The 24,357-nt window shown below is 43.1% G+C and overlaps 1 long non-coding RNA gene across 30 annotated transcripts in view; it reads right to left on the bottom strand.

Annotated features, from left to right (window-relative positions):
* The window catches only part of LOC109273131 (uncharacterized), a 133,497-nt gene that overhangs the window by 3,666 nt on the left and 105,474 nt on the right, over positions 1–24,357 (bottom strand). For 21 of the 30 annotated variants that reach the window (XR_008420018.1, XR_008420021.1, XR_008420038.1 and 18 more), the window contains 4 exons: positions 21,036–21,197; positions 16,175–18,639; positions 15,711–15,865; positions 14,402–15,331 (listed from right to left, as the gene is read on the bottom strand). This is a non-coding gene — a long non-coding RNA (uncharacterized LOC109273131). Of the gene's footprint in view, positions 1–9,310; positions 11,632–12,086; positions 12,157–12,946; positions 13,072–14,401; positions 15,332–15,710; positions 15,866–16,174; positions 18,640–19,753; positions 19,821–21,035; positions 21,198–24,357 lie in introns of all 30 variants that reach the window. The other 9 variants (XR_008420022.1, XR_008420030.1, XR_008420027.1 and 6 more) reach the window with 9 other exon arrangements.

Genomic DNA, 24,357 nt, shown 5'->3' with positions numbered 1-24,357 from the left:
GGCACAGATGAAAGAACTTGAGAGTTATTTAAATAGAGAGGAGACCAAACCCAGATCAGTGAGATTAGCCATGGATGAAAGAAGAGGAAGAGCATTCCAGAAAGTAGGAATCAGATGAAAACTAGCATGGTTCTGTGCAAGGACCTCTGGGAAGTTGTGTTGCTGAAGACAAAATAGCAGAGAGGAGGCAGAGGTGGGCAAAGGCCAGGTTGTGGAGGGTCTTATGTGCCGCACAGAGGGATGGGACTTTACCCCGAGGCCATGGGAAAGTTTAAGAAGTGGCCTGGCCAGGTGTGCACTTCAGGTAGATCATGCCAGTGAAAACGTGCCTTATTCCCACAGAAGGCTGGAACTCCCAGCATTCTCTGCTATTCATTCACTGTTGAGTGTGGTCTGAGGCTTAGAGAGCGTTTCCAGGAAGCCAGAGACCTTCTGGGTTGCCAAAATCAACACCTAAAATCATCCCTGACTGTGAGTAAAGTTGAAATGTTAGTAGGTTTCATAGGGCTCACTGCTGAGGGATGGGAAGCCTTCAGATATGATGCAAAACCAGAATTGAGACTCGGGGTGGCCACACACTCTCCTAGGGTTTTTTGGCACCTCTCAGGGTGTTGGCTAGATCTGAGCTATTGTACAACTGTGGGTTTTGCAAACCTGACCTCGTGAGTTCCTTTCCACACCTCACCCTGCAAATTCACCCCTCTATGAAACTCTGGGGTCTCAGGATTTAAAGTAAAATTGAAAGTTCAAAAAAAACCACAAAAGACCCCTGCTGTCATCTCCTCCCCAAACTTCTCCTGCCTAACTATACCCTCTTCCTATATTACACATCAATTTCACAGATGTTGGGTTGACTCAGGTTCCGGATGTTGTACTGAAAGGACACTGGGCTTAGAGTCCAGGCACTTGGTTTCAGTTCTGGTTCTGCAGCTTGCTTTCTTTATTTTATTTTATTTTTTAAATTTTTATTTAGTTTTGAGAGACAGACAGAGAGAATGGGTGGGGGAGGGCAGAGAGAGAGGGAGACACAGAATCCGAAGCGGGCTTCAGGCTCTGAACTGTCAGCACAGAGCCTGATACAGGGCTCAAACTCATGAACCGTGAGATCATGACCTGAGCCGAAGTCGGACGCTTAACCGACTGAGCCACCCAGAAGCCTCTGGTTCTGCAGCTTTCTGACCATCTGACCTGTCCATCCATTTAATATTTTTAGCCTCAACTTGCCCATCGGGAAAATAGGAAATTAGCTAGATGTTGCCTGAAGGAACTTTAAACTCTCTAATAGTCTGTGATGACCAGAACATCCTATTACTTGTCATTGGCCCAGATGCTGAAAAGTGATAAAATGAAACAAGCCACGATCCCCATCATCATGGTTCAGCCATGATGTTCAAAATGGGCAGGTATCCAAATGATGTCACGGGGAGATACTGACTGACATGGAAAACTCTTCAGCTCTATTGTCAAGTGAGAAAAGAGGCTACAGAGAAGTATAATATGGTATCTATTTTTGTAAAATAAATGTATGCATAGAAAAAATATCCAAAGGACAATCTCAGTGGTCATCTCTGGTCATGAAATTTTCTTTGGTTAGTTTGTTTTGATTTTTTTTTTTTTTTTACAAAGAAGGTGCCTTATATTGAAGTAATAAATCTTATAAAATAGTGAGAGTTATTTTCTGGTGCATCATTATGGATCATTAACCATTCGTATGGGGAATTAGTGAAGACTTCACAGATAGCATGACATTTAATCTAAAATGTGATCATCAAATAAGAGTAATTTATTTCTTACCAACCTCTCTACCCATCCACCGTCCCATTCTTTTCTCCTAAATAGATCGTGTGGTTTCTTAGAGTTAGCATGACTTCCCCCACTAAAGCACACACTATTTGAAGGCAAAACGCAATTCTTCTGGTTCTACCATATACTCTCTAAAATAGCAAGCATTTTTCCCTCATGATATACAGAGTAAATAAACTTGCGCTTATGATGAGGGTTTTGTTGAAGGTAGGCGTGTGATTAACACCCAACTCTGTGGGCACTTGTGCAAAAATCTGTGGTCTCCGATTTCTCAGTCTTCCAAATCTAAGGTCATGAGTTCACTTCCTGCATCTCTTAGCTTCATTGTCTTGTTTTGTGGCTCAAACCCAAATCCCAACAAAGTGTGGCAGTCACTGTACTGGAGAAGCTGAGTAGAGATAGAGGAATAAACTAGCAAAGCACAAGGGACCAAAGATGTGGATGGATGGTCCTATTCTATGCAGAAGCAAGGAGTCATTAGGAGAGGGCAGAGAGATGGAAGGGATGGAGGGAGAAGAGAGAAAGGAAGAAATTTCACTTCTTGGATCTACACGAAAACAAGGTGAAATGAGTCTTGGGAAAAGAATAGTCAGCTTCGCTGCAACTCACTACCATCTATCTACATGCCAACAATGCCCAAATGTGTGTCTCTGGCTTAGACCCATCTCATAAATTCCAGATTGGTATATTCAGCTCTGTGTTTGAGATGTCCACTTGGATGCTTAACCAAACTCTCCAGCTCAGCATGTCCCAGAGTTCTTGATCCTTCCTCCCCAAACCTAGGCTATCTTGCAGCTTCTCCGTCTCAGTGGATACCAGTCTCATCTTTCTGGTTGCTTAGGCCAGACTCTAAAAATAGGAGTCAGCTGTGCTGTTTCCCTTTCAATTTGTCAGGAAATACTCTTGATTCTGTCTTCAAAAGGTATCAGAATCCAATCGTTCTTCACCAACCCCACCACTACCAGTCTGGTCCAAGCCATCATCATCTTTTGTCTGCATTACTGCAATAACCTCCTGACTTCCCCCCACCTTCTCTTATAACCCCTGTAGTCTCTTCTAAGCACAGCAGCTAAGTATCCTCCTAAGATATTTATGCCTCCCTCCTGATAAAAATGTTGCACTGGCTCCCCATTTCAATCAAATAAAACTCGAAGTTTTTTGTAGACAGTGGTCTACCAGACCCAATGTGATCTAGCCCAATGTGAATACTTCTCCTGCCTCATCTCACTCAGGTTTTGCCCCATGATTTTCCTTACCACTTCTCCTACACAATTATCCACTGACTGATTACTATTCGTTGTGGTGTGGATACAGTTTATCTCACTGTTGAGTAATACATATAGCTAATATTTGAAATCCCATATTGCATAACCATTAATAAATTATGTCTGCATATCATATTTCATTGAATCCTCATAATAGTGTTGTGGACTAAGTATTCCTTTTCCCATTTTACATACAATATATCTGTCTTCAGAGAGGTTAAACAACTTGTTGAGGGTCACATGGTTGGTAATTTGTGTGCTCGTATTCAAATACAGGTCTACTTGACTCTAATGGGGAAAAGGAGGACTACATGTGGATTGATTTCTATTAAATTCAGATCCTTACATTAATAATCTCATTTAATTCCTCTTAATCTATCATTTTCCCTCCTTCTATTATGCCCTACTCCATTAGGCAAGGTTCTGTACATAGCAAATGATCACAGAATGTTGATGAGCATCATCATCATCACCATGTCATTGCAAATTCTATTTTGAGTCTTTGCTTCAGTCGTCATGGGTCATGTTCTATTTATTTCTTCATTCATGCACTAAATAAAGAGACTTGTGGGCAGCAAGGCTGGAGAGTTAAATTCAGTTGGGCAGTAATTGTTTGCGTTTCTTTTTCTACTTTCTAAAAATTGTTCTCACTATCTGCTCTGGGGCCATTCCCAAAGGAATTCTTGGTTCCTTGCGTTCCTACCTAATTCCCTTCCCACCAGCCATGCAGTTATTCAACGTGCCAACTGTCTGTTCCCAAGTGGCCTCTTTGTTCTCTTTGGTAAACATCAGTATGATCTAACCATTATGGTCCTAAATGGTCCACCTATATCCTTGAATATAACCCTTTTATTTTCCCCTTTGCAGAAACTGTTCAGAGCTTGGCCAGTTATCTAGTCAAAAGTGTTTAGCACCTAATACAGGACAATCTTTGATTTAGGAATTGGGAATAGACAGAGATAGGACACTTGGTCCTGTATGGTTCATCAACGAAGAGAGAGAAGAAGTGAGGTCATTGTGGTCTGTTCCTGGGTTATAAATCTGAGCTGAAAGTTACCTAAGACATTGGTCAATCTCCATTTCACAGATATTAAAACTGAGTCCTAGATTTTTTGAAAGCAGTTTCCAGTTTTTTATACCAATTATTTTTATCCCAACAGGTTTTAAATTTCTTAAAGATTGTGTATCCATTTTTTAAAATACTACATTAAGCAATTTTAATGTTTCACAGTCTTGTTAATTGAAGATGCCAATTAGAGCTTCTAATTAGCATGAGGTTGTGTTGCTACACTAAATTGATTTCATTTCAGCAAAATTAGAAAACTTTGACATTTTGCTGATCCTATGCACTAATCAGAAAGCTAAACATAGTTTTTTCCATTGTAATCTCCACTGTGCGTGTGTGTGTGTGTGTGTGTGTGTGTGTGTGTGTATGCCTGGGGATTCAAGAAGTATAGTTTAAGAAAACTTGATAGGGTGGGAGAATAAGAATGCCAATGTCAAGACCAGAGTCCTGAGTTTCGTAGTGTACTCGTATCTTTTCATACATTATTCATTCAACAACCATTCCCTGAGCCCAGCTGTGCACTGGCCATTCTTATATATAGTGTGACACAAAATGCTGCAGAAGCCTTCAAGAAGAAAGCTGGGACATATGGTCTTGTGAGCAGAAAACCATTCAAAGCAGTTGGACCAAGTGGAGGCACAATGAGCAGAGAGCGGAGGGATGGGGGAGGTAGGGAGGGATCGAATTTTTAAAGAATTTACATAGCATCCCAAGGAATTTGAACTGTATTTCATAAGCAGTACGTGGCCAAGGAAGGCTCTGAATGAGGAAAATGACATGGTCAGTTCGTATTTTCTAGAAGCAGCAATGTGGAATGTATTAGCATGGGAGAAGAGATCAGAGTAAGGAGACCAAATCAGAGTCTATCATGGTAATCTAAGCAAGAACGTATGAGAGCAAAAAACAGTGGGAAGGGAGAAGTAAAAGGGAATTGATATGAAAAATACTCAGTGTATTAGGTTGCACTAGAGAAGCAGGGAGGAGGAGTCATAAATTGTTGTATATGTCCTATCAGTCAATTTAGCAGTCTCTTTCAGCCTCCTTTTTGAGTTCAGCATGTTCCACGGGACCCTCTCCAAATTGATGTCAGCTTGTTAGACCAGAAGTAGACACCTGACTCCACATGGGTCAAAATTTCTTTTTTGGAAATCTTACAGTAAGTCATTGGAGCCTCCATTCACTGGAAAGTCTTGGAGATTAAGGTGGGCATCATAGAGACTCGAGGGCTAAAGGACATATTGGGCTATGGACAAGTAGTTGAATGTAGTATCTTGGGTGGAGAATGCAGATGATTCATAAAGGAAGAGGGAAATAATGAAGGACCATGTCATCTCAAAGATGAGGCAGGAAGGAAGGATAGGGGAAAAGGACATGGGGACAGAGACAGAGACCTGCATAGTGCCTCATAGTGTCTGAACCATAAGAAAACAAATGGGAAATCATTCCTCCTCAGCAACAAGAAGACTTAGCCATCCCACCTGAAGAACGTGTTGAATGGAGTGTGTACTCCACTCTAGAGCTGTTCCAGGACACAGAAGAAGAGAACCTGGGAAAGACCTTAGAAAGCATTGTGACCCTGCTACCATAAGACCAAACATGACATAAAGAAGCTGTGTCACATAAGTGCTTTAGAAATGTGACAAATCAAAGTATTTGCCTATTTTTAAAGAAAGAGAGCCTTTCACAGGAACAATTGGGTAACCACAGCCATTATATTTACATATTCATTTAGCAGTAGTAAATTGTAATGCCACATTTGGGGGATTCGGGGTTTTCTAAAGAATGTCTGTGGTGGGAGAGTCACAACAAGTCTCACTGAAGAAAAATAGAAATGATATGTGCTGGCCATTGTTCCAAGTGGACACAGAATCACAGGAATTGGCAAGACATTTCCCACCCTGGAGAAGCCTGCATCCCAGAGGACATGACCGTATAATGCTAAGTATTTTGGTGGAATGTTGAACAAGAAGCCCTAAGACTCAAAGTAGTGTCACTTGCATGAGCCAAGGAGAGATGGAGAAGTATTTTCCAAGGAGGAGGCAATTGAGTTTTACAGGAGAAGCAAATGTCAATTGGACAACCAAACTGGAAGAGTACATAGTGATGGAGTTACCACACATTTCCTCTCAGCGGTATTTCATACATGTAGGCACTGATCTAAAACAAAACGAAGCCTTGTGGAAGCAGGGTCTATTTTCTTTTAATTAACTCCCTCTTTGGGTCCAACCCCACTTCACATATCTGGTGGTACACTTTCATACGTTGGTAAACCCCATGTGAGCTTTGAAGTACAACAGATCTGCCCGTAAGATCTGCCCACTAATGGGAAATTCTGACATTTCCTAAGTGTAACTTTGAGCGAGCTGCTTAATAGCCTTGTGCCTCAATGTTCTAAAACAGGGGCCACTACCTACTTTCACGGACGGCGTCAAGAAGCATACCATATAAAGTACGTAGAGTGCGCAACGCGTTTCTGGTAATACAGAAAATACTTGAAACAAGTTAATTAAGAACAAGCTTATGCTTTCAATCCCATTATTCCACAAAATCACTTCAAAAATGTAAATGCGTTGACAAATGTGATTCATTCATTTACTCCCTCTTTCTGAAAATATTACAGGAAGCTGAGAAAGGAGTAATTTTACCTGTTACGTCTATTCAAACAAAAACACCTACCGCTCACACCTCACTAAAGCTCCCTCCCCGTGTTTACCCACCATACCTACAATTTTAAATGGCTTAAATTCTAGCAAACATTTAATTATATCTCCTGCTTCTTTGGGGCTAACATTATTTACAGAAATTTTCTCTTTTGCTACATTTTCCCTTTTAATTATTGTTCAAAATTCTTTACTACTGACATATCATAGTTTATTCAACTTGCTCTCTATTGCTAGATTTTTGAATTATTTGCAATCTTACGATGTTAACAATAATATTGTATTGCCTTCACTTATTCCATAAAGATTTATTGAGTGCGTACTACGTACGAAACACTACCCTCACTGTGGATTCAGGAAATTTGTTCTGGCAGAAATTCCACTTGCAAGGAATTTTCAGTCTAGTAGAGTACAGCTAGATCAGCAGGTAGATAAACACATGCAATTAGAGGAATTCCATGGTAGCTACAAGAGGTGCTAAGTTACTCTTCTAGAACAAGTGACTCTATTTAGCTAAAATTCAGGATTAGTTCAAGCAAAACACAGGGAAACTAAATTGGAATCGTTAGGACAGATCACACAAGGTCCTGAACTCAGAATTAGAGATACTAGAATACTTTCTGTGATTGCTGGGTCACTGTGCACTGGGGCATCATGGAATAATGGTTAGAAGAGCACGGATCCAACAATAAGATGTTTGTGAAATAAATCATGATATGTACAAATAATGGAATACCGTGAAACCATTAAATAAGTGGTAGAAGAGTAAGTAATGGTTTGAAAATGATTTATAATGTTACTATACAGGGGCACCTGGGTGGCTCAGTCGGTTCAGTGTCCGACTTCAGCTCAGGTCATGATCTCACAAACTGTGAGTTCAAGCCCTGCGTCGGGCTCTGTGCTGACAGCTCAGAGCCTGGAGCCTGCTTCAGATTCTGTGTCTCCCTCTCTCTCTGCTCCTCCCCTGCTCAAACTCTCTGTCTCTCTCTCCCTCTCTCTCTGTAAAATATATAAACGTTAAAAAAAATTTAAAAAATGTTACTATACAGAAAAGTAAGATTATAAAGCAATGCATCCAGTATGATCCCAATTTTGTATCAGAAACAAAATGTAGGGAAAAAGTGGGAAATGTTTGCTTAGATTTCTTTGTGGTTATTTCAGAGTCTAGGAATTATAAGTGATTTCATTTTCTTCTTTGTGCTTTGCTTTCATTTTTGTTTTTATGTTTTTCATTTTTAAATTAAGCACTCAATATATCCCTAATAATTCAGCATCTGGATTGTTTCCAATTTCTATACTGGAAGTAATGGTTTAATGTTCATCCTTGTACATAAATATATGTATAGATCTCTGTTAATTCATGTAAGTGGAATTTGGGAGTCAAGAGGTATGCTCACAGGATTATATATTACTTTGGTATTAAAATTTTTAACTTAAAAAAAAAAAGCCACGATAGAAGCAGGCTATGTTTGAACGTGAATGCCACCATCCCTAGAATATAATCTCAAGCAAATTCTATTAGTTTCCTGTGCCTCGCTCTACTCTTTTAAAAATTTTTTTAACGTTTATTCATTTTTTGAGAGACAGAGAGGGACAGAGCATGAGTGGGGGAGGAGAAGAGAGAGAGGGAGATGCAGAATCCAAAGCAGGCTCCAGGCTCCGAGCTGACAGCACAGAGCCTGAGGTGGAGCTCGAACTCACAAACCAGGAGATCATGACCTAAGCCAAAGTGGACGCTCAACGGACTGAGCCACCCAGGCGCCCCATCGTTCCACTCTTTTAAATGAGGATGTTAATTGTTCTTCCTCATGGGGTTGTAAACATTGGATGCATTAACTCCCATAAAGACTTACAACGGCGCCCAGCACATAGTGAGTGCTCAATACATTTTAAAAATCATGAATTTGTACCATTGATAATACAACGAAGGTTTTCTTATCTTGTTTTCCCTGATGCATTTTTTGTCATTTAATGTGTTCTATTACGACAGTATCTCGCTTAAGTAATTAATCCTTTACTGAACCAATCCCCCAATTAATCTTTTATTCTCACAATTTCTTCCTATTGCCCCTTTAAAAACCACTCTTTAAGGATAATACTCAGGTAGTGAGATCTGAACTTTTTTTTTTTTTTTTAATTGCTCTTGATATGAAAGTGTATTTGTAAATATTCTCGAAAGTACCCAACCCCTGGTCACAATATATTTTGGCATGGGAGTGAGTTAGTAGTTCTACAGTGTCAAAATCAATTTTGAAGGAACACGGGATCCCTAAAGGATTTCAAGCTTCCCTTTTCAAGGGAATATTACAGCCGGAACGAGCGTTCCTTCCCAACACTTCCCTCTGGGGCCTCATGGAGCTACCAGATGAAAGCAGGCCACACAGGTCTTTTTCACAAAGTGGAAGGCACTCCCGTCAGAAGTAAGTACTTATCACCCAAGGAAGTATCCCTTAAATTTTTTGGTTTTGTAGAACATAATCCTATCACGTGAAATACTCTGTTAAACAAAGCCTTACTTGCAAGATGAGACTCCTTCAGCATCCAGAAGCACTCCGTATGCTCTCAAAAGAGAGGAGTCCTTCTCAGAATTCTTTGCACTTCCCCCTACGTATCTGTAACTGATAGAAGAATCCCAGTGACTCACTGCAAGGAGCTGACTGGAAGTCCGGGTAGCTAGATTTTAGACTTACTGCACTGCTAATGACCTGGATGACCTTGCACTCGTAGTTACAATGCAACTTCTCCCAACAACTTTCCATCCGTAGAAATGAGGCATAGAAGCAGCTGATGTCCAAGGTTCGGTTTGGTCCAACACACCTTTCCTTTTTTTGTGGTTTCTTTCTAGACTTGGCTCAGCGTCAGGAATGCAGAAATCAGTCATTAAATATTACAATGGAACTCCCCTCAGCACTTAGAGGGAGAGAGAAATTCATGTGCTAATATCTTCTTCCTTAACACACAACCCGTGTTTATGAGGTACCTACTAGGTGCTGGTACTTTTACATGGTGGAAACACATTAGGAGCAAAATAGAAACAGTCTCTGTCCTTTGAAGTTTACAGCGCATCAGATAGTGACACAAGAGATGATAATTAAGTTTGATAGGTACGGCGACCTCAGGGGTAACCAGCTTTGAGAGGCTATGGTTCTAAAGCTGGACCAACAGTAGAGGAGACACTGAGGTATCGGTTTCTTTAAACAACCTTCCCTAGCCGTTCCCAACACCCTTAGCTCAGGCTAAGGACACGTGCCTCCTTGGGGCTCTTACAGCAAGCACCCTGCGTTTACTGCCATCTGACCCATCAACACGTTGCATTGAAAATATCTGCACATATGTGTCTGCCCCACTAGACGGTACCATCCTCAAGAAGAAGGACCATTTCTATTTCATTTTGTGCCTCCACCTATGACCTCTACTTTAGCACACAGCACAGATCTTGACACCTAGTTAGCCCAGAAGAAAACGTTTGTTGAATAGACACAAGGCCTAATCCGCTCCCAGTTTGAGAAGAGCAATGACTGATGGTGGAACTCAAGATATAATCAGAGTTCAATCAGCTCAAGAGTCAAGGTCCAACTCAGGCCAACCAAGTACTGTTTTACTTAGAGGACACCCAAATACAGGCAATTCTTTGATTATCTCCATTCTCATGTAGAGTGTTCTTTTATGGCCATATATCTTTAATTTCCCCCCTTTGAAAAGCTCCCTTAGAGCACGGAAGCGTAAAGAGATGATGTTGGCCAAGCCCTTTGACCTCTCTGCAAGAAGGTGAACACACACACACGCATACACGCACACGCAGAAGATCCTGACATTCCTCGGGCTTTTTCTTTTCCATATTGAGATCTTATCAACAGGCAGTCCCTCTCATTTCAGGTTATGTGTCTCTAATAAACTCAGTAGAAGGACAAAATAAACCAACGCACTCAGACACAACTCCGAGGCACCGGCAGCCTCTTGCTGTTGTCTAAAAGCAGACGAGCAGCATTGCAACCGACTTCTGCGGCACCTCTGTCGGGCAACCTTTTTCCAACTTGAATCAGAGGGGAAGCCAGCTTCATGTCTGGGGGTCTGCAGGTTCGTTACCGGCTAACACCTCTGCTTCCTCCATCACCTGGCCCTGGTCTGTCTCTCCTCCTTTCATTTCTTTAGTTCCTCCTTGCTCTTGATAAGCTATGTCTCTGTTCTCCCCGAAAGCCCGGCTTTCTTCCACCTCCTTGCCTTTGCACCGAATGAACTCTGGCACCAATACTCCCCCACTTCCCAAACCATCTGCATGCCTTCAAGTCTCTCCCATTTTCAAGGTCCAACTCACAGAGCAAATGCTCCAAAATGTCTTTTCTCAATGCTTCAGCTTAATATAGCTTCTCCCTCCTCTGAGCTTTATATGGAACCCTCTATTTATATATATTCTTCTTATAACTTCCTGCCTGTTCTGGGAGTTCACGGACTGGCCTTATCTTCCCTGCTGGCTGCAAGTTCCCCGAAGGATGATTCATTGCCATGTTCCCAGCACCCAGCATGTGAAAGACGCTCAACACACTGGAGACTATGGCATGGATTAGTAGGGCCCCATCTTGGATTTCTCGTTCTTCACAGTAATAGATGAATCTGGTGTTTGCAAGGAAACGCGATAGGCTTAGTTGCTAAAGAATGTCCCAAATTGTGTCCTTTGTTCTCTGTGGTCCGCCCCCACGTAGGCTGATTCTTGAGTGGAAAACATTCGATTTCAAGGGAACAGTGTGAGCAAAGGCACAGGGATGTGAACAGACATTGACTCTTCCGTAAACTGTCGTGTGACTTGAATGCAGAGTCTTTACTGGGAGAAGAGATACCACTGGAAAGATAGAGAAAGTTTCACGGTAGACACACTCACACGTCCCACGAAGGGGCTGGAACTTTATCCAGTGACAACTGAAGGGAGTCACCACAAGATGTTACACATGTGTGGGTTTTTTTTTAATTTTTTTTAAAGTTTTTATTTATTCTGAGAGAGAGGGAGCGAGCATGAGCGGGAAAGGGGCAGAGAGAGAGGGCGAGAGACGGAATCCCAAGCAGGCTCTGCACTATCAGCACACAGCCCAAAGCGAGACTTGAATTGACGAACCATGAGATCATGACCTGAGCCAACGTTGGACGCTTAACCCACTGAGCCACCCAGGTGCCCCTGCACCTGTGTTCCCGAAAGACGACCCTGGATATCATGTGAATAAGAGCCTAGAGAGGGACAAGGTGGCAAGCTAAGAGAAAGTTCATTGTGATTCACTGATGGTACAGTTTCTTCTGACTTACCCTGGGGTAGAACAGGAGAAAAGGCAAATCTGTACAGGATGCAAACACCTTTTCTGCAATTAAAAAAAATCTGCAAAACACAAATGAGCTAACTGTACACGGAAGCCTTCAAAAACCAAAGCGACACACACGTGTAAGCTACGCGTCCCCTCAGGCTGAGGGAAGAATGCAGCTTCCAATTAAGTCCTGTTTCGAGGCACATCATATTTATTCATTTTATTCGCACCGTGATTTACATCTATTTTTATATGAAACATCCATTGTTCCCGAGACCATGGGGAGGAGAAGACTGCTCCAGAAGCTTGCAGAGTTGAGGGAGAGGAGCAAATCACAGATGGATAAATTCTAAAGTGTATTTTAAAGTAACAGTCCAGGGGCGCATGGGTGGCTCAGTCGGTTAAGCGCCCGACTTCAGCTCAGGTCATGATCTCACAGTCTGTGAGTTCGAGCCCCGCGTCAAGCTTTGTGCTGACAGTTCGGAGCCTGGAGCCTGCTTCAGATTCTGTGTCTCCCTCTCTCTCTCTGCCCCTCCCCTCCTCTTAAAAATAATTAAACATTAAAAAATATTAATAATAAAAGTCCAAAGAATTTTTGTTCCTTTTCGGCTCAAGTCTTCATGCTAATGTGTCTTTTGGGTAAATTTTCATGCATTTCTGTCCTGGGATTTGTGGCCAAACCCAAGGTAAATGACTAGTGTTTACTGAAGAAGTTATTCTCCTTCATCTTGGTTCCCTTTTTTCTTCTGTTTTGGATAATCTACTTTCCTGTGGCTGCCATTTTGAGAGTTCTAAAAATAATATGTAAAGAGAGCTGATCAGTGAAGAGAAATCTGAGGTGAAGAAGGAACTCAGAATCAGTACCTTGAATTATTGCAGTTCTTTCTTCTTGACTGAGAAAACTGAAGAATATTTGACTGATGAAGATCCATATGGCAGAAACTCTTGTCCAAAATTTAGTATGAATTCTCTAGACTCCGTTTTCCCACCTAATAAGTGGGTTGACAATAATACCGTCTAAGCTTTGGAGCGCATTACTCTATATTCTCTATCTCAGGGGTCAGCAACCATAGTTTGTGAACTAAATCCCTCAAGCCACTTGCTTTTGTATAGCCAGAGGGCTAGGGAAGAGTTTATACATTTTAAAATAATTTGGGGAAATCAAAACAATAACGGTGTTTTGCGACACATAAAAAGGTTATGAAATCAAATTTCAGGATCCATAAATAAAATCTCCTTAACATACAGCATTCATTCACCTATTATAATACTTTCCAGGGATGCCTGGGTGGCCCAGTCGGTGAAGCATCCGACTTCAGCTCAGGTCATGATCTCACACTCCGTGAGTTCGAGCCCCGCGTCAGTCGGGCTCTGTGCTGACAGCTCAGAGCCTGGAGCCTGCTTCCGATTCTGTGTCTCCCCCTCTCTCTGCCCCTCCCCTGCTCATTCTCTGTCTCTCTCTGTCTCAAAAATAAATAAAAACATTAAAACAAATTTATAATACCTTCCACCATAGGGATATCAGGCTGCCATAACAACATACCGTAGACTAGGTGGCTCAAACAAAAATATATATGTATATATTTTTTACAGTTCTGGAGCCCAGAAGTTCAAGATCAAGGTGCTGCCAGATCCACTGTCTAGTGAGAACCCTCTTTCTGTTTCACAGACAGCTGTCTATTCATTGTGTCCCCAAAAGGTAAAGAACAGAGATAGATCTAGTCTCTCTCTCTTCCTTTAGGGACACTAATCCCATTGTAGGGGCTCCACCCGCACGACCTCCTCTAAACCTAATTACCTTCCAATGACCTCAATTCCAAATGCCATCACTTGGTGGGGGGGCGGGCAAGGTCTCAACACGTGAGTTTTGGAGAGACACAAATCTGCCCACAGAGTGCAGTAGCTGCAACGGAGACCATATGGCCAGCAAACCCTCACATAGTTGCTATCTGGTCCTTTACAGGAAAACTCTGCTGACCTCTGCTCTACGTTTTTAACAGCCCTATGAGTGTTCCCCCCTGTTTTGCCATTTTACAGGTGAGGAGACTGGAGCACCAAGAATGACTTGTTCTAGTTGACTGTCACACAGCTAGGAAGTGGGTTCAGGATCTGCACTGCCCAGACAGTCAGACTCCAGAAGGTTCACTCTCATACTCTATATAACACTGTCTTCCTAATATTCTGGGCTTCCCCTCGAAGCCGCCACTCGGAACCCCCTGAATGAATTTCAAGTTGAAGCCCCATTGCCTCTAAGAAGAACTTCTCCTCTACCCCAGCCTCTATTTCTCTGTTTCCTTACCAGATTTCCATGTCACTTACCGTCAGTTCCATTCTTGGCTCACAGTCACATGCGTGCCTGTGTCCCTCTCCCAAGAAATGAGAAGACTGCCGAGAACAGGCAGGTGCCCTCGCCCTTACAGCCTGGCCCTCAGCGCAGTGCCTGACTTGTAACGAGCTCAGAAAATGCGGGCTGATCGAAAAAATGTGACTTGGTAAACAAGGGTGATCTCTGTACCCTCTACTGAGGTCAACTCACTTACAACAGGGATTAAAACCTTCACCCTCCTATGTGAAAATGATGCCAGGGCCCAGTGGTTCATTATTAGAGATTCCCTGCATTGGTTGAAAATGAAAATAAAGACATTATTTATTGACAAATAAGCAATTGACAAAGGTGTGTGAACCAGCCCATAGATGGGGACTCACTGCTTTGGGGTTATTTGGACGTGCCATTTTCAGGTGTTCACTCTCACTTTGTCCTTCCAGTTGCTAGCTGGGTCATTCCACTTACCTCTTCAAGAGCCTTTATTGACATACCAGTAGCTACAGAATCAAATCCAGTTTCCTTGGCTGGACATTCAGAGTCCTCATGGGTTTGATCCCAACTAACTTTCTGTGACGGTTACTCTAAATTCTTGATCAGATATATTGTTTATATCTGTTTTGAGCCATTCTTTAGCTGTCATTTCTTCCCGGAATTTCTTTTGAGGAGAATTCTTCCGTGTCATCACTTTGGCTAGTTTTCTGTCCCTTATGTGTTTTAAAAGCTTGTTATGTGTCCCGTGCCTGCGAGCACTACTATATTAAAGAGGGGTCACGCACTGCCTAGGGCTCGGCCCCTCAGGAGGTGGTTTTCGGAGTGTGTTCCGTGCTCTCTGTTGTTGTGACTCTGGTTGCTTTATCTCCGTGCTTGTAGTGATGTTTTGGACCCTCCACCAGGTGTGCTTTGATGTGTTCATCAAAGTAGCCCTGGAAAAAAAAAAAGAAAAAAAAGAATGAAAAAAAAATTGGGGGTGGTGGTGGTGGGCAAGAGGCCTTATCCCATACAAAGAGAGAAATGACAGGGACGGGGAAAAAGAAAAGAAAAGAAAACTGACCAGACATTGCAACTATATATCTTAATACAGAGAGAGAGAGAAAGAGAGAGAGAGGGAGGGAGGAAAATAAAGAAGGAGATATAGAACAGGTGTAAAGAGAATAGATTAAATATGTTTGCTTAAACAAACCAACAAAACAACGCCCCGCAACCAGAATAACCAGACTAGAGGAGGGAAGGGGGGAAAAAGTATATATATGTACATATATGTATAATAGGAATTGTCCAAGAATTAAATCAGAAAATGCAAACCCGCTGGGTGCCTTGGATCCAGTGGCAGCTCTGGTCTGGAGGAGGGGCTGTCTGATTGGTCAGTGTCGATCTCAGGTAGATACATATTTCCCAGGCCCGGGGAGGGGGACCCCCTCCACTGTGCCCCTGCTGTTGTTCCCTGAAGCCCCACTTTGCTGGTGATGGGGAGAAAAATGTCAAGACCCCAGTCTCTCCTCCCAGGACCATGTGTCCCAAACCACTCTGTTCAGGCTGTCCTCACAGTGCCGCAGGCTCCAGCGGCCAGGGTTTTTCCCCCACCCCCTCCTTAGTCTCCTGCACTCTTCCTGGGGCTCCTCATCTGGGATTCAGACCCAGATGTCTTAAAGGGTCCCGCTCCCCGCATCCCACCCAGTTCCTGGGAAGTGCTGTTCCACCCCACAGATAAATGGCCTTCTGGCTGGCGGGCGCAGGCAGGGTCTTTTGTCCTTTGAACAGATATATACCTTCTTCCCACAGCACTCCAGGGAGGGGATCGCTTTCTCCCACTGTGGACTGCACCTCTGAGCTAGGTTCTGAGCCCGGGGCTGGCTCCCCTCCTCCACAGGTGCACACACAGGGCAGCTGGGGCCCCAGTCGGGAGAAAGCCTGCAGTTAGAGATTGGCTCTTTCTCCGTTTTGTTTTTTTCCTGACCCCCAGTCTGTGGTTTTTCACTTGTCCAAATACAGTCCTACACTTGCACAACCTCTCTTTCTCTTCCCTCTGTCTGCAGAAGGGAATCCCTCCCCTTCCTACGGGTGGTGCCTATGCCCGTTTTCTCTCTCCCAGTTCCCAATCACGCACCTATTGGCCCACCAGGTTGTCCCCATGGGCTCCTGGAGACGTCTCTGTCACTCTGAAGTCCGGACTCTTGGAATTCCAAGTCCTCTGGCCTCAATGCTACTGTGTTTGAGGGACGAGGGAACTTGGGGTCCCCCTACTTCTCTGCCATGTTGGATTCCCCTCTCAACTAACTTTCGAGCTATGTCTTTCCCTCTGTTTCCCCACATCCCAGTCTGCTCAACATTTTCCAAAACACTATTCCTATTCATCCTATAATGATGCTGTCTTGCACCCCAGGTGTCCATCCATCAATACCTTCAAACACCTAATGCCATGCTGAAATGCCACCTCTTTGAGGATGTGGAGTATACCTCAGTCATCTCCACTTGTCTCACAGTGATTAGCCCAGTGGCTGCACACACAGTAAGTGCTCAACACTGGCCTGTTTGCTGCTATGTTCCAACCCTTTATCCATCTACCTGTTCTTGCCTGGATCCTTTGTGACTAGATATGGACAGGGGACTTTCAGGAGGGCAGGGAAAGGAGCAAAGTCTAATGAGTTATGTATTATGTATTACATTATGTGTTACACATTCCTCAGGCCCATTCGTTCATTACCTGTCATTTGTTCAGCATCTCCAATGTGCTGGACACTGTGCCCAGAACTTTACATTTATTATCACTCTGTCATTTACATTTCAACGAGATAGATACTATTATTGGCTTGATTAGTCAAAAAAAGAAACCTGGGCTCACATAGGTGGTGCAATTTGCCCAAGATCACACAGCTGATTTGTGTCTAATCATAGAACAAAACCTATGGCCTTTCCATTATATGTCATCACCCTAAGACAAAGACTCTGACACCAAGGAGCTCACAGACATGAAGAAGGTTTGACTCTTATAGCCCGTTCACTAATTATTGGTCCATTTATTCCACAAATACCACATCAGACATCAGCAATACAGTATGAAGAACAGGCGATGGTGGATGGGTAAAGATAGGAAAAACATGAAATCAAAGAAAACCCAAGAAATGAAAACAACTCATTGAAAAGATAAAACAAAGGAAGCGCATGTGACTCAGTCACATAAATTTTTTTTAATTGTCAAATGAGGAACTCTACAAACCTGGGGGTTTTCAACATGATTGGTCTAGCTGAAACAGAGGGGGAAGTGAAAGTCAAAGAAGGGAATGGAACATTGATTTGGGGTGCAAAATCTATACTATCACAAATGTTCTGGTTTGTTTTTCAAAGTCCTTACGATGTGTTCTCAAGGAGGAAATGTCTCACAGTTTGCTGGGTAGCCATGAAAATGTACTGCTCACGTCTCCTGAGATGGGAAACATAGTTGACTGAATGTCCCAGTGCTGGATCTGCCACTGTGTTCATGCCAAGGTCACACCTCCCACAGGCTGCTCCCTGCCAATGACTAAGCATGACGAGGGTATAAGCCCAGGCTCATTTCTCTGGGACACGGAACTGCTCTCATAGGCAATTTGGTCTCTGTCCAAACACTGGATCTTAGAAATGTACTTCAGTTTCAGACTCTTTCTGCCTGGTCTCCTTCCTTCCTCCTCTCCTTTCACAGGTGTGAGACCTACATCAGGGTCTAAAGTCTCTCCCTGCCTCCCCCTACTTCCTCCCTCTTTCTCTTCACAGGTGTTTCCTCCAATGACCCTCTTGGGCATCTAACCCTGTCTTAGTGTGTACTTCTCAGAGGACCCAAACTTCTACACTAGTCCATTCAGAGCTCCCGGTGGTCAAGTAAGAAATGTTTTTAAATATATCCTTTTGCATTTGGTTTGGATTTATGTGGAGAGTTGGAAAGAATTGGTCATAGAAGAACAATCGTTCTCACGCTCCTGGACCCAAGAGAGTTCCAGCATCTTAAAGAACTCTCCTCTGAGACCATAGTAAGTAACCATAATAATAATTACAATGAAATCATTTCATCTTTTACTTGCAATAACCATCTAAATGCTGTGGGTGGGTATTTAAATGCTCGTGTTAGAGAGCGGGAGGCCTGGAATGGTGAGGAGGCTTGCCTGAAGTGACAATGGCTTTGTGGGTGGACAGGTCTAGTGAAGCCTGACATCCCTCTTCTCCATGCTGCCACAGCACATGCTCCTGGTTTCACACCCAACTGCAAGATAGAACCCATTAAGAATCAATTCAATATGAAGTGACCCTTTTGGGTGACATGATTCAACCCAAAGACCTTCATTTCTGCAAAATAAGCATCAAATTCGATGGGCATTTTTTAACCACCCTTAACTGACTGGTCAGAGTCATTCTCAGCAACATGAAGCGCCCCCCCACCCCACACCTCACACATTCTAACCGCAGCACCTGGCACCATGCCAAGAATACAAACCGTGCATCACAACAATTGGCTGGCTGTTGTTGGATGGACTGACTTTGGGTTTTCCCAAACGGCATAGTCTTGTTTTCAAAGATGACAACTACAGCCGTCTTTGTAAAACGTGCGTGTCATTTCAGTGGCAAACTGATGACGATAGCATGTGACAGATAGCATTTATTGCACCCCTTTCTTTGTGCAGTGTCTGTGCCAGAACCACCCTCAATTATTATCCCATTTTGTAGATGAGAAAATTGAGGCTTGGCTCTATTAAGCAACTTGCCCAGTATGTCATAGCTAATAAGTGATAGAGATCAGATGCCGCCCAGAATGAAGAACCACTCGTCATCCTCTCTCCTTCCCAGAGATACGCCAGAATTGAGCACAAAGTCCCCACCTTGGTCCAATAATGGCGTGAAACAAGACTGAAATCATGAATAATCCAGAATGATCACTCTTTAAAGAAATATTTCCCAGTGCTTCATTCAAACTAGATTTAAAAAGTGATAGGAAGGGTGTGCATTAGACCTTTTGGGCTGTGAGCTAAGTGGAAAGAGGTTTATAATTATCTCATTACATACTTGATAACAAATGCTTCCAAGATGCTTGCTGCATTCCACACCATTTCTCTTTGACATTTTCCATAGCTCGCTGTCATTTTACTGACACTCTAATAGAAAAGTTTGAACACCCATAGGAAATTGCCCAGAGAGAGGAATGAAGGGAATCGGACTTTGATGGTTCCCTGTCTTGCTGAGGACAGGCTTGGTCATAGCTGAGCAGTCAGTCCTTGATTACACCACCAGCCTCCCCTACCCTGTTCTCTCCTTGACCACACTGACCAACGCATACCAAAGGTGGAAAATGGACGGTGTGATGAACCACATTGATCTTTTACCGTGCTACCAAGTTTAGGAAGAGTCGTCTGCATGGACAAGACTAGTTCCAGGACTGCCTCTCTCAGACTTGGAGAAATAAGGAAAACAAAAAGAATAAATAGGGGAAAAGGCAAGGAGAGGACATTCTAGTCATTATTTCTTCAGGTATTACTTATTCATCCCCCAACAAAACCATACTGAGTGCCTATTTTAGGTCAGGCACTGAGTTAGGAACTGGTCAACTAAATAGACGTGAGAAGGAAATGACAAAAAAGATATGGCAGACTCTCCCTGCCCGTGAGCATGCCGCTTCTTTCCTAGTTCCAGCCACAGTAGATGAATCATGGTTCTTCTCAGCCAATCATGGTTACCACACCCCCTTTGGGCGCAATTAGTTTAGGGTCAGATGAGTGACACATTTCTGGCCAATGGCACATAAAGAGAAGTTTGCAAGGGGCCTTCTGGGGAAGATTTCCTTCTCCAGCACAAAGGAAGTAAAGGAGGGGGCCCTTTTTGCCAGCTGCTTTCTTTCATCCTGCATGAAAAGATGTCCTGAAAAGACATGATGCTTAGAGCAGAGGCAGCCACACTGCAACCATGAGGAGAGTCATCACCGAAACTCCAAGGATGGGAGAACACAAAGATGTGCGGAACGTGGGTCTGTAATGTCACATCAAGGTGATATGCATCAGAATCCAACAAACGTGTGATCAGTTCAAGTAGGCTTAACCCTTGGTAGGATTTGTGGAGTGTCTTGTTTTATTAATAATTACAAAAAAAGAGAGATTTAGTCCAGCTCTGTTTTGTACCAGGCAATGGGCAAGGTGCCCTTTACAACATTTTTTTTCACCAGCACAAGAGAGGCACGCTGATGCTCACAGGGGTAAGATATGGCAGCCACTTCATATCCGCCCCACCCAGCTCCGATTTGTAATTCCCTCTCCTCCTATTAATAGCACCTCAATTCTCCTGTGGGTGGTTCCTGATGAACCATCAGCTGTGGTGTCTTGGCCCCCTCTCACATACCTGATACATAGCAAAGCTTAAAAAATCTACTGTTTTCTCTAAAGCACACTTGTCTTATTCTCTCGACCCCATTAGATATATAGCTACATCGATATCAATATCGATATTGATGTTGATATCGATATCAATATAGATATATTGGGGTCAATATAGATAGAGATAGATAGATAGATGATGGCTAGATCTGCTCTTCTCTCAAGCCTTGACCAAATTTAAAAAAAAAAAGACTATCTCTAATATCTCTTGCAGGAAACAACATATTTTAAAAACATTTACCATAAAAGTAAGGTTCTTCTTAGGAGACAAGCGAAGTTCCGGTCTTCCAAATGCTGATTTTTCTCACCACAGACTAGCTTCGTGTACGTGGAGAAGGTGCACCATTACCAGGAAACAAAGAGTCGGAGAGAAAATATACGGTAGGTCTCTTACCGCTCACACCTGTTGGAGAGGTATAATAAACAAATACAGACTCCGAGAATAAGGTTTCCCTGAAAGTACACTGTCACTGCCAGGAAACTATTGCTTATCTTTAACACGGAGAAGAAATCAAGGGAGAAGCCTTGCCTAGAAAGTTCAGAAATATTTGCAGTCGGTTGATATGACTTAGCACAAGCCTTTACATTGACACTGCTCAGACCGTATAGTATAGGGGTCAGCAAACTACAACCTGAGGGCCAAACTATGGCCTGTCACCTGTTTTTGTAAATAAAGTTTTATTAAAACACAGACACACCCATTTGTTTATATATCATCTATGGTTGTTTTCACACAATAACAGAGTTGAATTGGTGGCAGGGATCATCTCTTCCACAAAGCCTAAAATATTTACAATCTGGCCCCTTACAGGAAAAGATTGCTGGGGGCTGGCCTTGCCTAATAATATCAGCAATTATTATCAGTTATTGAACATCTACGTTTATCACCAGCGTTGGTTCTCAGAACGTCTGAAGTAGGTACCTCGTCCCATTTTTCCACAAAAAGAAGGAAAACGAAGCTGAGGAATTTTTAGTAACTCGCCAAAGTAACAGAGTCAGAACAAGGATTCAAACCCAGGCATGCACACTCATTTCTGGATATTATTTATGCAGCTGCTATGGGCAGGCCATCCACTGAGTACAAGCAACACAATGGCAATCAACACTGGGCAATCTTTGTCTCATGGAGCTTACCGTGGAGGGAGAGAGGTTGTTGTTAAACAGATAACCACATAACCACATATATTAGATATGATGGATAGTTGTGCTAGAAAACACTGTGAGACACAAGATTAGGGTACTGGAGGGAGAAAAATGGGTGGTCAAGTTTAGATGGGAAGGGGTCCCTCAGGTTGGGCTCCCAAGAGAGCAAACCCAGAAGTAAATCTCACTTGCTAATGCTTTCTTGGGCGAGGCAGTCTAGGACAGCAAGAGAAAAGGACAAGAGGAAGTGGAGGAATGAGGGAAAGCACGTGCAAGGTGGTGTTTTACAGAGCTGGCACCAGCCTTGCAAGAAAATAGAGCTGATGGCTCAGATGGATGAGCCATCTGGGACAACCGGGTCTTGGAGAGCCCATCCGGGAGAAGGAACAGAGAGAGACTTATCTGCTGGCCCCTTCCCATCTCCTGTTTTCCCTGAGGAGAGCTGAGACAGCCTGAGGTGTTAGGAGGCTAGAGGATGCACAGGAGATTGGGCTCCCATCAAGCGAGTTGCCGCAGCACAGAAGGTCACATAAGGCTGACAAAATCCAGGAGACCCACAAAGAGAGTCCATCAGGCATCTTCTTTGAGGAAGTGATGTTTCTACTGAAACTTGAGAAATGAGTGAATGAATGGGAGAAAACTTCATTCAAGCTGAGGAGAAAGGAAGTGCAAAGGCCCTGAGGCAGGAGAGAATTGGCATATTTGAGAAGCAGAAGAAGACTTCGGGGTGCTCAGGAGTTATACTCCACAGGTCCATGCCCTTGCTCCACCATTTACTAGCTGTGTAACCTGGGGAAGTTTCTGAACATGTCTGAGCTTCTCTTTTTTACCTATAAAAGGGAGATCATAAGGATTAAACAACATCATACATGCACACTTAACACAGTTTTTGGCTCATAAAACTCATAAAAGGCAAACAATATCAGTCATTATCCTTATTATTTTTTAAGTTTATTTAATTATTTTGAGAGAGAGAAAGAGAACACATGCGTGTGTGTGAATTGGAGAGGGGCAGAGAAAGAGGGAGAGAGAAAATCCCAAAAAGACTCTGGGCTGTCAGCACTGTACCCGACACAGGGCTCGAACCTGTGAACCATGAGATCATGACCTGAGTCAAAATCAAGAGGCAGAGAGTCTCAACTGACTGAGCCACCCAGGTGTCCCATCTTTATTATTATTACTATTATTATTTTTATTATTATTATTCCTGGTTATTACTTACCCTGACCTACTGAATTAAAATAGCTGAGGAAGGGCCCTTGAATTGCATGCTTAAAAAAAATCCCTGTGATAATTTGGATTACAGACCAGTCTTCTGTAAAAGGATTATGCTTTCACATCCTTGCCCCACAGGGCCAGTTGATTTTCCTACTCTACTGTCAGATTCGGCTCACTGAATTGCTCTGGCCTGTGGACTATGGGCCACATGGCTGCAAACGTGTAAGGTGACCGCATACCTAAAAAGTCGGTCTCTTGCATTCCTGCCTTCTGTTGGAACAGCACACTGCGCATAGGGGCTGCTCCTTCCTGTGCAATCACAGACCAAGAAGACCAATGGAACTGACCCTTAGTCAACCCACAGCCTGAAGCACAACTACTGCTGAGCTGTGGGCATCTTGTGACGTAAATGGAAAATAAATCTTCATTTTTATAAGCCACCGAGATCTGGGGGTAGGGTTCTTTGTTAAGCAGCAAAACTGATCGATACAGTCTCTCGTGATTCTTTTACACGTGAAATTACGGCAATATAAAACACTGAGTCTGTGCTCTAGGTTCTTAAGGGAGCTTCTCTTTCGCAGGGACAGATGTCCAGCAGACATTTGGCTAGACACAAGTGTGTATTGGGGTGGAGTGTGGAAGATGGCAGTATCAGAATTGGCTCTTCTAGCTGATGTTGAGAAATACCCAAAGCGAACATGACGGCATTGGCTCAAATCTCTCCGTGCGCTCTGTAAGGGGGCAACCCCTTCCTGGCCTTAACACACACCCCACCCTCTGCATGTTCCATTTGGGTGACTTCTGTTCCCTTCCAGGCATATTGAGATGGGCATTTTCATATTCTGCTGATAGCAGAGGTGTGGGGGTGGGGGTGTGTTGACAAGATCACAACTCCCAGGGTGTTTTTTTCCAGACCTCACTTGGCCTTTATGCCACAGGAATAAAGTTGATCCCAAAGCAACTCCGACCCCTTGAAAATCCTTGTAAACTACCTTTGCCATACGCACTTCTCTAAGAACCAAGTTAATAATAACACTCATATTCATACAATTTCAACAAAATATATGTTAGAAATAAGACCTCTTTTCTGCTGTCACGAACGCCTGCTGTCCCCTTTGGAGAAGCAGCATCACATAGTGGTTAAGAGGGAAAATTCTGTCATTAGAACGCTTGCATTTAAATCCTGCTTGCCAGCTGCGTGA

This window comes from Panthera pardus, unplaced genomic scaffold (assembly GCF_024362965.1).
Source record: "Panthera pardus isolate Hobbes unplaced genomic scaffold, ASM2436296v1 HiC_scaffold_7, whole genome shotgun sequence".
NCBI classification, from domain to species: domain Eukaryota; kingdom Metazoa; phylum Chordata; class Mammalia; order Carnivora; family Felidae; genus Panthera; species Panthera pardus.
Note: the sequence above shows the minus strand (reverse complement) of the source record. Positions and strands in the feature narration are given on the sequence as shown.